Raw genomic sequence first — 14,380 nt, 5'->3', positions numbered from 1 at the left:
ACACCTCATCTTGTAACTCAAACTTTAAATCCAACGAATTATTGGCTAGGCAAACATGAGAGAGGACACACACACATAAATTCACCAATTTTTGAGAATTACTTTGGTTTTCACAATTTAATTTCTAGAGAACTACTAGTAATATTTTTTTTCACAAGATTTTTAATTATTTCAATTCAAACCGCCTTGCTTGATATTTGAATTTTCAGACGTAAGATGGGTCCACATTGAGACTTGAGAGGCAGGATGCTGATGAAAATCACTACATAACTGCCAGTATACCATGTGAGCATCTTCTCATTTCAATTAAATAAGTGAATGTTTATATATTTTCATGCTCAAACGTTTATCATCTCAAATTAACTAATTCAGATTGTCTCTTTAATTTTCATAAATGGAGTAGAATTAATGCGTTTACGCAAGTAAGGTCTTTACCGCCTAACCAAAACTTGTGTATAGTCCCACTAGTGCGCGGTTGAGTGTAAGAAGTAGTTATCTTGCTCTCTGTTAAAAACTCAGAATATTAATCTACATGTTATAGGATTCATTTCTTTCGAAATAGTATACAATATCCCTCTTATGTTAGAACAGGGATGATAATAATATAAGAAATCAAAAATAAATTTGTTTGGCTTAAAGACACGTTAAGATGTTTCTTGAAGATAGTTGGAGTCTCTCCCACGAGCAAACAGAAGAATAAATAACAATTCTATCTTCGAAATTCAACTAAGCCACAACCAGTGTTTTAAAAGGCGAGGGTGTAAGGCGGGGCGTTTTACGTCTGCCTCAGTGAGGCGTAAGCCCCACGGGGTTTTAATTTTTAGTATTTTATAAAATGATATAATTATAATAAATATTTTTAAATAGGTGAAATAGCGTAAAAAAATTGAAGAAAACTATAAATAAGTGATATATATATATATATGCTCCACCCCCAAAAAAAACTAATTAGAACAATCTATTATACGCTACTTACAAGTACAAATGACTGCTCGTTACTTTATTGAGATAGTGGAAGACAAGATAAATAATTGGAAAAGAACATATATTACGCATTCTAGCAATAAAAAAAGGTCTTGACTTTTAAATTTAATGTTTCAGTTCCTTTTTAAAACATTTGAGTAATTACATGTTGACTTTTGAGAATTTGGGCATTATACCAAGGACTTATTTAACAAATTTCGTTTTAGTTTGAAGAAGTTTTCTGGGCTTACACCTCAACACGCCCCAACAAAAAAACTCGCCCCAAACGCCCAGGCGTACGCCCCGAATTGCTGGCCGTACGCCTTTTGGGACTTTCGCCCCGACCCATTGTCCCGGGGCATTTTTGGTACGTCCCGCCCTAGGGCTCGCCCCGAAAACGCCTTTTAAAACACTGGCCACAACAAGTAGCATTCAAGAAAGTTGCTCTTCTATTCTTGAATTAGTGATTTCACCTTTTGATTAATGTCTCTCTAAAGTTTTTAGGGGAATTTGTTTTCTTGAAGTGCTTGTCTTTCCCAAAAGAATGAAACACTATTTATAGGATAAAAATTACATAACATAAAAGTTTTCATTAAATAGTATTTAAAATAGGTTCATGAATTTTTCTTAAAATACATGCAATTTTCATGTAACTTTCAAGAGCCTAAAACGTAAAATACTAAATGAAGAATGTATCTTCAAATTCACATTCATTTAGTTTGGAAAAATTTTATCAGATGAAATGTTTCAAAATTAATTAAAACATTAATCTTAACATCTTAAAGTATGAGTCGAGAGGGATTGACTAGCAAGAGTTTGCTTACCTAATGTGTAACACCCCGAAATTTTTTTAAACTAACTCTTGAATTTTCGATTGACCATATCTTGATAGTAAGGGCATATTTACTTCGCACTCCCTACGTGAATTTGACAATATATTAAAATTGCTTACTTTAGATTGTGTTAATATTTACAAGGAAGTTTCGTGGTGTTGTTATGTTTACCACTTATCATCCTCTTGATAAGTTTATTATGAAATACAATAGATATATAAAAGTTTGGCAACCACTTTTTTTTTCATCCTTATCCAAGTAATATATATACCTTTTTGGCTCATATCTTCTCCACCACCTCTAATTTCGTTTTCTCCAAGAAAATAAAACCCCAAAACTCCTCTCCTCTCATCAAATTCTCCCACTAAATTAATCATCAAGACTTGTTTTGGTTGAGCCACAAACTACCTTACACGATTGAGGTAAGTTTACAAAATCCGTTTTTGAACTGGACAGTTGTTAGTGTTTTCAGTATATTCCTTGTATAAAATTTAGTTTTAAGTAATCCACGCTGTTCTAGAAAGCTATTTCATAGCTCTATAACTTTCATTCATGCTTCAAAACCTAGTTTTGCTTGTATTACTCGAAAAGGGGTTGCTACAAATTTTGGTATCAGAGCCTTAGGTTTGTAATTCTAGGACTTTTGTTGTGACTTGTTGGTATACTCGTTTCCTTTTAACATGTTTTGTTGTGTGTGTTGTTCATATGCATCATGTAGATGTCCCTAATGCAATGTGATCTTCTCTTCAATAGGAAATAAGACATGGCCTCCTCTTTAATAAAGCTAATGAGGATGTTGATCTATGCTCTACAAACTATTATGTTTCTCATCACTTGCATTTTCTAGATGTGTGATTTTTACGAGATTTGATTTTGATGTGCTTGTCGGAAATCTTTTCGGTCACCAGGTTGTTGTTAACCGAGTTTATAAAGATTATCCTTTCATGATTCAAAATCTAATTTTTTTCTGTAGACTTGATTGCAATGCCTTTTCGAGACTAGTATAAGGTAAATTTCGGGACGAAATTTCTTAAGGGGGACAGAGCTCTAACACCCTGAATTTTTTTTAAAATAACACTTGAATTTTCGATTGACCATATCTTGATAGTAAGGGAATATTTACTTCGCACTCCTTACGTGAATTTGACGATATATGAAAATTGCTTACTTTAGATTGTGTTAATATTTACAAGGAAGTTTCGTGATGTTGTTATGTTTACCACTATCATCCTCTTGATAAGTTTATTATGAAATACAATAGATATATAAAAGTTTGGGCAGCCACTTTTTTTTTTCATCCTTATCCAAGTAATGTATATACCTTTTTGGCTCATATCCTCTCCACCACCTCTAATGTCTTTTTCTCCAAGAAATAAAACCCCAAAACTCCTCTCCTCTCATCAAATTCTCCCACTAAATCAATCATCAAGACTTGTTTTGGTTGAGCCACAAACTACTCCACACGATTGAGGTAAGTTTACAAAACCAGCTTTTGAACTGGACAACTGTTAGTGTTTTCAGCATATTTCCTTGTATAAAATTTAGTTTTAAGTGATCCAGGCTATTCTAGAAATCTATTTCATAGCTCTACAACTTTCGTCCAGGATCCAAAACCTAGTTTTGCTTGTATTTACTCGAAAAAGGGTGATGAAGTACAGGGCAGGTGATGCCCAGATTTCTATTTTATAAACCCTCCATGTACTACTGTTAGTATTTTGAGCATATCGTTTTGTAAAAAACTGCTATAGAAGTGATTTAAATTTCTCTAAAACCCCAACACACACACACACACACACACACATATATATATATATATATATATATATACAACTTTCATTTAGACCACAAAGTCTATTTTTGCTGTTTACCCCTTTGAAAGTGAGCCACACTACAAGATAGTAGTACTGTCTAGAATTTCTGTTTTGATAGTTTAGGGTGATTTTCACTTAGTATTGACATGCTAAAACCACTGAACTTAAATAGATATTTGATTGTGTATTTAAGGTATATATATACTCTTGTACAAGCTAAGGGAAGTTGGCAAAGGAAGTCGACATATTTATTTAATCGTTGCTTTGGGGATTTATAACTTTTTGATGTTTGTTTGAGCTGTAGAAGCACTAAAGCTCCAAGGTTTGCACCTAAACTTGAACTTTTCGTTCAATTTATATTGTTTGAGATATTGCGAGAAGCTTGAATTTTGGTGAAATGGTATCTATATTAAATTGTTGTCATATTGATTTTGTTGCTACTTTAATAGTTTACTTGCTTTGTTGGTTTAGAAAGAATATCTTAAGACACTTCAATATGACAACGTTATCATTGAGGGTATAATTTTGTAAGTGAGTTATGAGTATGTTAAAATTACATTGGTGTTATGTGAAGTATTTTTGTAAGACGACTTAATTCACCCACATATAGGGATTGCTTGAGCATTATTGCATTCTTGTCGGGACATTGTCCTTGTGATAGTGACTTTGTCACTTATAATGACATACCTCATGGTATTGTTCGGATCTTTCCCATCTTGACCTTGGATTTACATTGCATCTTGACGATGGACTTTTGTCCATTTTCGAGTATGAGTGGAAAGCCACTTTCAACATGACCCTTGATTCTCTTGATTATTAGGTGACGACCCTTCTTGATTTCGGATCTTGCCCATCTTAACTTTGGATTTACATTTCGTCTTGATGATGGACTTTTGTCCATTCTCGAGTATGAGTGGAAAGCCACTTTCAACATGGCTAATGATTCTCTTGATTATTCGGTGACGACCCTTCTTGATTTAAGCTTCGGTCCTTCTTGTTATTTGATTATGCTTGATGTGATGGAATGACATATGTGTTGGGCGAAATTAACTAACTGAATGACTGTTGACACTCAATTTTGACCCTCCTCTCTTCCAACTTGTTTTCTCGAGCCTCTAAATTAGTAAAATATCAAAAATCTATTTTTACCACTATTTTATTACTGCCACAACTATTATTAGTACTATTATAATTATTGCTATTATTATTATTATTATTATTATTATTGATGTTGTTGGCTACAACTACTATTATTTTTTATTACTATATACGTATCTAATATTATTACATAGTATGGATATAAGATCTTTGATAATTTAGAAGTCCAAAATATACATGGAAGAAAGAAATTGGTCCAGAACCCAAAGCCCATAATTTTGGTCAATTTGCGGCCCAAGTTCGCTCTAATACTCAGCCCTAGCAATAATCAGCTGCTCAATTCCAAAACACAAGCTCTAAACCTATCAAGCAGCCGCATCCCTCTCTTCTCTATCTTCCATTTTCCTTTTTTGATAAAGCTCCAGCTTCTCTTTTCTCTCGACACAGGATTTGTTCCTCCATTTTGGTGTAAGTCTTTGCTTTAAACAAGATCCCTTTTTGTCATGAAGGCAAAAGGCCAAATACTTTTCAGAAGAGCAGATTTCGTACAAGGGGAAAATCAATATCAAAGGTCAAACGTCTTCCAAACGGCTCCTTCAAAGGCCAACCCGTAACCCTTTGAAATTTCGGAAATCTATCCCGCCTAAATCCAGAATCCTAGCCCTAATCGTTCATCTATAAATACCTCTCTGTGTTTCAGCCGAGGGGGAGGTTTTTTTTTTTCTGGCCGCCACTTATCCCCTTGAAAATATTAATCTTCTTCGTACTGTTTTGCTCAAAGCACTAAGTATTTATTCTCTTGTGATCTTTGCCAAAATCTTGAATCTGAACATCGTTCGTGTTCGAGCGTAGATCGGAGGTCCAAAGCCCCGTTCACTGCACCCGCAAAAGGTATACCCGCTCCTTATTTTCTCTGTGATAAAACACTATGCCTATCTTAATAAATTATGTGTCAAAGACTGAGTTTTGTTTAGCTTAGCTATAATAAAAATGATATTAAGAATTATATTTCGGTTTAGTTTGAGTCCTGTAGAAATCTAAAGTCATGTTTTCTTCTTAAAGAATGATTTTGTTTTAGGATTGGATGTTCATACGAAGTCAGTTTCGCTATAGGTTATTAATTCGTTCGGTATCTTTATATGGTGGAAATTATAATGTTGTTTGTACATTTCTCTGCAAGAAAATGATCCAAGATGGTGATTGCTTTTGTTAGTTAGATATATTATGCACACCATGTCTATGTATTTTCTCTAATAAAATATAAGGCCATGATTCTAGGACACACTACCTGTAGCTCTATTCCATATGTTTATGCACAAAAACATAGCTTTTTTTTAGTCTTCGTACGATCTGTTAATAGAAGTTATGTGTATTGAGTTCTCTTTTTAAGGAATATCATCTAACGCCTTGCTTTATCTTTCATTCGTCATGCCTTAGACTTAGAGAAATAATTTCGTCGTACTTTGGATCTAACGGACTTGAGGATCACTTTATGTATAATAGACGTGTAATTTAGCTGTTTTGTGTTGGTTCGAAAATCGTCAATTGCAAGTTACAAATCTCGTTCGGCATTTTGCATAATGCGTGTCCTGAATAGTATATTTGTTGTATGACTTAGTTGGCTATATCCTTTTTATTCAATATCCTTTTAAAGTTGAGCTACATCATTAATCTTTTATTTTCCTTCTTTTACATGTACACTTCCGGAGCAAAATGGAGTCTTCATAAAAGACTCTCACTGTTGCATAGTTTCCTGCCGTCGCCAGACATGGAATCCGTGTCTTCTTTTCAGCCAACTCCTTCACTCCCTTGAGATGCATCCGAACAGAAAGAGAAGAGAAGCGAGGGGAAATATAGTACCCGCATCCGCTTCTTCGCTCACTTCTTTCCCTCTAAATAGAAGGAGCATACTGTTGCATTTAGATTATCCTATGATTGACTAACTATTTTGCTTTCTTATGTGTGATTATGTGTTTGATTTTTAAGATTGTTGGCCTTAGAATACCTACGTAGAGGGGGATAATGGGTATAATTTTGTGAGTTATTTCACAATTCCAAATGAATTTTAGTTTGGTTTAGGAGCAATCTAATGGAATTTGATTTGTCTCTTTCACGTGAAAGCAATGGGAATTTAGTCTCTGACCAAAGTTAAAAGCTCTGAATGTTGGTTCAATTGGTAAATCCTTTTTAAATACTTTCTGGCTGCCTATTAAAACAGTTACTTAATTTTCTTTACAAGTTGACAAATGGAAATGACCATTTTTAAGTCTTTGCTGTTTTTCGGGAAAAATAGTCTTTCGACTTTAAGATGGCTAATCTTACCTTCTTGAATAGGAAAACCATTTTATTAAATATAAGTCGCATCTTTCTTAATTCATTTTGAGGTTAAAAGTATTTTCTTTTTTTCTCTTTCTAAATTAATTATTCGCCTATTTGATATTTTAAGACAAATATTTATTTTGATTTCAATTTACCTAAGTTTGGCCGGTTAACCGTATTTAACGGATCTTAAAGGATGTTTAACATCTTCCCTTTAGGATAATTAGAACCCTTACCTAGAATTATATAAGTTAAGTGGACCGTTGAACTAGAGTTAATTTAGCATTATTTTAGGTGTCCTAATTCACCTTAATAAATAATTAGGTGGCGACTCTTTGCACGATTAATTGAGAATCACCACAATGTTGTACTCTAATTTAACCCGTTTAAATGGGGTATAACAATGACTTTCTCGAATTAGCTTGGGAAGCTTTCTTGACATTAGAGATATGAATATTGTTATTTGGAACTATTTCTTGGGTTGATATTTGATTCTCTTGAATATCGTACATAGCTTACTTTGATAAGTCTATTCCTTGAATTTAGTTCTTGTAATCATTTTTTGATATGTAGCTCACTATTAAATTAACTAATTGAATGACGTTTCATGAATTAGCTTCGAAAGCTTTACACTTGGTATTTGAAATATTAGTATAATGAATCTTATGGTTTGGTGGTTCTCTTGAAATGTCGTACATTGATTAAGTACTTGATGATGATTTTGATATGCTCATTCCTAGAGTTTATTTTTGTACTCCTTACATAGCATACTTTTTGATATGAAATATTAGTTAAGTTTATGTGTCACTAAGCTTTATGCTTAGCGATAGTTTGTTACTTGGAAGCTTAGATGAAGATCACATTTGCATGAGCATGTTCATTTTGTATACTTTTGGGGACTTGTACGTGATCCATGTGATACACTTAGGCATGCACTTTTGAAACTTGTTCATGTGGGCCTATTTCCGCTACTAAATTATTGCAAATATCTTATTAAATAAATTTTTTCTGAACATTGTAATTATAAAATTTGCTTTTATTTCGCAAGTGGCATCCTCCCAAAGGGAGTGCTACATAAAGTCTTTATGTTATACACTTTTCACTATCAATACAATGTATAGAGCTGTGAATATAACATGTTCTTCCATTTTTCAAGTTAGTATATGAATTTGCTATGAAAAAATTACTTGTTATTGCAAGTTAACTTAATCAGGATAGAAAAATTCCGGACTCATTGCATAAATTATTGCCTCTTGTCTTTTTGCACCCGGTTCAATATTCGCATTGAGGCTCCAATTAATTAATCCGTATTCACGCGGTATAAGGTTTATTATTTAAAGAAAAGCCGCTCTCTAATAGAATTTTTCCCTTAGTCAAGGCTCAAACATGTGATCTCAGATTCAGGACATACCATTACAACCCCCTTGCTGGTATTATAACCACTTGTCTAATAGGGTGACCACATGAGAAGATATATATAGGAGACAACTTTGAGAGAGGAAGCAGAATGGGAGTCAGTGTATGGACAAGTAATGGTAGTCAATTCAATCATCAATGTCTTGCTAGACCTTACATGTGAATGTTGATAGGAGTGTCCATAATTTCTACGTGATCAGAAATTTGGAATTTCACGTTTATCACACTACTTGGAGCTGAATATGAGTGAAAGCCTAGGTCCAAAATTCAAATCTGCATTGGTACTCATTACTGAAAATCATACTCCATCCGTCCCATTTTAACTGTCGTTTTAGCTTTTCTTACACTCATTTTAAAAAAAAATACAAGATATAGTTTACTAAGTTATCCCTATATATTTAAATAAAGGTAGACTAATTTATCCTCTTAAATATCTTGCATCCTCCTTTAATATTAAGGATATAGTTGAAAATAATTATCAACTTTAATCCTGAATTTCAGAAGTGACAATTATTTTGAGACAATTTTTTTGAGCTAAAAAATGATAGCTAAAATGGGACAGAGGAGTATATTATTAAGCCATAGTTAGAATGATTTCAACATGGAGAGTGTTTATATGAACATTTAATTTTAAACTTGACTGTTTTTTAAATGAAAAGGGATTCTAATACCTAAAACACAGAGACCACTACATTAATATTAGCCTTCAAAAAGATTTGAGCTTGAAAAATTGGAATGTAAATTTAGCAAATGCACATTCTTTTTGGGTACCGCAGCATTGACTCACCGAAAAGGTTAAGGCACATAGTTAGATGGAGATTTTTGGAGTTAATTTCCTAGATGGTCACCCAAGTTTGGAGAATTGTCTCCAAATATTATTTTTGTTTTTGAGATAATAAAGTCACTCAACTATCACTATTCTTCTCAAAATATACGTAACACTTCAAAAGTCTCCTTCTTTCCTAGTTGGCATGTCATGTCATTAAAGCCAATTTTTTACTAATATATCTATTTAACTCATCAAACTTATTTAACCAAACTTATATTTTATACCCAATCAAATAAGATCCGGTTAAAAATCAGCACATATATTAAACCATACTTTTTATTTAGCCACTTTTTTCAAATCTAAGATTCTTTTTTCTCTAATCAAATATATTATTTTTTAATTTAAATTAAAATTTAAGTAGTTTTATCTTTCTATTCAAATTCAATTATTTTTAATTATATTTTTCCCCATATTAAACGACGTATTCTTTCCACATTAAAATAAAATTACACAGATAACACAAAAATTACTTCCGTATAAGTTTAACTTTTAAAACATCTAATTGAATATTATATTTTATGAAACAAACTGTTTGACGAATTCTCTCGTCAACTTAAAACCAAGAATTTCTTGGGCGTATTCCACTAGTCGGAGAGTGCTAAACAAGTAGAAATAAGTGAAAACTGAAAAATGAAGTATAACAACTGAACAAGGTATTGTAATTAAGGTACATGACGACCAATAATAAAAGTATCTTAGTCTTAGGTGGCAAAAAATTGTGGTGAAAAATGAACTTGAATGAGAAATTTAGATTAAACGACAAATAAAGTGGAGAATCAAGTGGAAAGATATTTATGAAGTAATAATTGTTGAAAGGGATGGAAGTAAACTGAAATTGACAGGAAAGAGGAATTAAGTTAGTGTAAAGTTTTTCCTTTGTATTCCGAGTTAAATTTTTTCTTTTGGAAATATCAAAAACTTATACACTACATATTTAAAAATAAATAACTCAAAATATAAAGGAAAAATTTACACAAACTTTATTTCTTAAAATATAAGATTCACTTAGAATATTTTAAAATTCACTTATGCGAAGGTAATTTATGTGTTATCTATGTAATTGCATTTTAATAGGAAAGAATATGTTGTTTCATGTTGAAAAAAATATGATATTTAAAAATATTTGAATTTGAATAGAAAGTTAAAACTACTTAATTGTAATTTATATTAAGATAACATAATCTTAGAGTTGAAAAAATGGCTTAATAGAAAGTATGTTTGAATCCTTTGCTGCTTTTTAACCGGATCATATTTGATTGAGTATAAAATATGTGTTAAATGGGTTTGATGAGTTAAATGGGTTTATTATTAAAAAAATGAGTTTTAATGGCATGTCATATCAACTAGGAGAGAAGGAGGTTTTTAAGATGTTTAGTATATTTTAAGAGAAATAGTGATAGTTGAGTGACTTTGTTGTCATAAAAGAAACAAAAATGATATTTGGAGGCAATTTCCCAAACTTGAGTGATTATCTAGGGAATTAACTCAGATTTTTGCGGGGTAGGATTTAGTTGAGATTTTAAACTTTTGTGCTTATTAAATTAAAGAGTGAATCCCACTTTACCCCCCTAACATTTAAGGGTTGGGAAACGATACCCCCTTTACATATTGAATGAGAACGATAACCCCTTATCCAATATTTTCCGGTGAGAATAAGTAATTAATTTCAATAAAATAATAAAAAGTCACTAAACTAGCCATTGAAACGAGATTTAATCTTTGTTAAATCTTACGTATATTTTTCTCTATATGTCCAAGTTTTGAATCTTTTGTCTCTCTCTCTCTCTCTCTCTCTCTCTCTCTCTCTCTCTCTGTGTGTGTGTGTATATATATATATATATATATATATATATATATATATATATATATATATATTGTATATGTATATATTAACAATTAAAATTAAAAAACAAAATTTGTGAACTGGAAACAAAAAAGAAGATAATTCAATTGCTTATGTAAAATAGTGCTAAGTAGTAATTATTAAATTTATCAATATATCTTACGACAAATAACAAGAGAAAGTTTCGTCATATTCCGTAAATACTTTTCTCATATACACATAGTAATAAAAGTATTTACGGAATATATATATATATATATATATATATATATATATATATATATATATATATATATATATATATATTGTATATAGATGTGTATGTGTGTGTGTGTATTATGAATTAAATCTAAAGATTAAATCAAATAATATTTTAAAATATTTAATTTGTTTACTTTAATTTCACAGAAATATCGTTAATTTGAGTGTATTATATCGAAAATTAGATGATACTTAACATTTTATTATGATACAATGTCCTCAAACAAGCGACATCAAAATTTAACATAGATTAGTGTTTTTTAATATCGTCCGCTCGCACGGGTACTGATATTAGACTGTATTTAGATTGTATAATAATTAAGATCTTGGCCCTCTAGTCCAAAAAAAAAAAAAACCAACGACATTTAGCTTGAAATTTATTAACAGATTTTTTCAAGTAGTTGTTATACATTGTTTTCAGTAGAATAGGTGAATGGAACAATAATAAGAGTTATATATTATATTTAATTCTAGAAAGAAGAAGAAAAAAAGATCTTTATTAAGAACAAAAGATTCTCACCGGAAAATATTAGATAGGGGGTTATCGTTCCCATTCAATATGTGAGGGGGGTATCCTTTCCCAACCCTTAAATGTTAAGGGGTAAAGTGGGATTCACTCTAAATTAAATAAAAACTTAAAAATGTGGTTGAGACAAAATCAATAAGCTATAGAGTACTCTGACTAGTACTGCTACTTTTTTAGCATGAAAAAGAAATAATCATGTTTGTTATAAAATGGAACTAAGTACTAAAATAAGTAAGAAGTAAAAGTCACACACAGAGAGAGAAACGAGCAATATTATACTTTGTTTTACTAATTTTTCGCTATTCTCTCCATCAACAGAATGAATGGCTATATATAGCCTCATTACTTGAGAATGTTATATTGCTACAGTGATAGCCATATGGGCTCACGTGGCAACATCATCATAATTTTGTGACCAAGTATTCTCCTCTCCAAGTCCCAAATGGACAAACATACTACTATTTACAACACTCCCCCTTGGATGCCCATTAATAGATGATGTGCCTCGTTAAAATCTTATTAGAAAAAACTCTGTGGGAAAAAATCCTAATTAAGAAAAAAAAAGTACACATATCTAGTAATACGCTTTGAGAGCTGCCTCATTAAAAACCTTACCAAGAAAACCCAACGGGACAAAACCTTGGTTAAGGAAAAAAGAGTACAACACGTATTTCACTCCCCCTGACGAAGACCAAAATTCAGATGTCGGAGTCTTTGCATTCCAATCTTGAATATCATCTTCTCAAGAGTTGAAGTTGGTAAATATTTGGTGAACAAATCTGCAGGATTGTCACTTGAACGGATTTGTTGCACATCAATGTCATAATTCTTCTGGAGATCACGTGTGAAGAGTAACTTTGGTGAAATGTGCTTCGTTCTATCTCCTTTTATGAAGCCTCCTTTTAATTGAGATATCCATGCAGCATTATCTTCATATAATATTGTGGGTATTTTTGTATCACACTTCAAGCCACATCTTTCTCTGATGAAATGTATCACTGCTCTCAACCACACACATTCTCTACGTGCTTCATGAATAGCTATTATCTCAGCATGATTCGAAGAAGTAGCAACAACGGACTGCTTTGTGGATCGCCATGATATAGCAGTACCTCTGCATGTAAACAGATAACCTGTTTGAGATCGAGCTTTATGTGGATCAGATAAATAACCTGCATATGCATAACCAACAAGATCTGTACTACCTTTGTTAGTATAAAACAGACCCATATTGCTAGTTCCCATCAGATATCACAATATATGCTTAACTCCATTCCAATGTCTTCGTGTAGGAGAAGAGTTGTATCTTGCTAGTAAATTAATAGAAAACGCTATGTCAGGTCTTGTAGCATTAGCAAGATACATAAGTGCACCTATTACACTAAGATATGGTACTTCAGGACCAAGTAGCTCTTCGTTTTCTTACTTAGGTCGGAACGGATCTTTGCTCACTTCAAGTGAGCGAACAACCATAGGAGTACTTAAAGGAAGCGTATTGTCCATGTAAAACCGTTTTAAAACTTTCTCAGTATAGGCAGATTGATGGATAAAGATCCCTTTTGCGAAATGTTCAATTTGCAGACCAAGACAGAGTTTTGTCTTTCCAAGATCTTCCATCTCAAATTCTTCCTTCAAATATTCAATCGCCTTTTGGAGCTCTTCTGGAGTTCCAATGAGATTTATGTCATCAACATAAACATCAAGTATAACAAACTCTGAGTTTGTTTTCTTAATAAAAACACATGGACAGATGACATCATTTATATAACCTTTATTTATCAAGTACTCACTGAGGCGATTGTACCACATATGCCCTGATTGTTGTAGACCATATAATGATCTTTGTAATCTGATTGAATACATTTCCCGAGACTTTGAACCAAATGCTTCAGGCATTTTATATCCTTCAGGAATTTTCATATAAATTTCATTATCAAGTGAGCCATAAAGATAAGTTGTAACCACATCCATCAGATGTATTTCAAGGGTTTCATATACAGCTAAACCGATGAGATATCGAAATGTTATAGCATCCATAACTGGTGAATACGTTTCTTCATAGTCGACGCCGGGTCTTTGAGAGAATCCTTGTGCAACAAGGCGTGCTTTGTATCACACAATTTCATTTCTCTCATTTCTTTTCCGTACAAAGACCCATTTGTGGCCAACTGGTTTTACACCATTAGGCGTTTGGACTACAGGTCCAAAAATCTCACGTTTAGCAAGTGAATTCAATTCTGATTGAACTGCTTCTTGTCATTTTGGCCAATCATATCTTCGTTGACATTCTTCGATAGATTGAGGTTCCTGATCCTTACTGCCTTTCATAATATTTAGTGCAACATTATATGCAAAAACACTATTCAGCACAATTTTCAAACGATTCAAATTGACCTCATCACCAGTAGAACTTAATGATAGTTCTTTACTTACTGGAGTCTCGGGTGTGCTGATTTCTTTAGGAATATCAGGATTAATCAG

The sequence above is a fragment of the Lycium barbarum genome, chromosome 12 (genome assembly GCF_019175385.1).
Source record: "Lycium barbarum isolate Lr01 chromosome 12, ASM1917538v2, whole genome shotgun sequence".
Classification (NCBI taxonomy): Eukaryota; Viridiplantae; Streptophyta; class Magnoliopsida; order Solanales; family Solanaceae; genus Lycium; species Lycium barbarum.
This window is presented reverse-complemented; position numbering follows the sequence as displayed.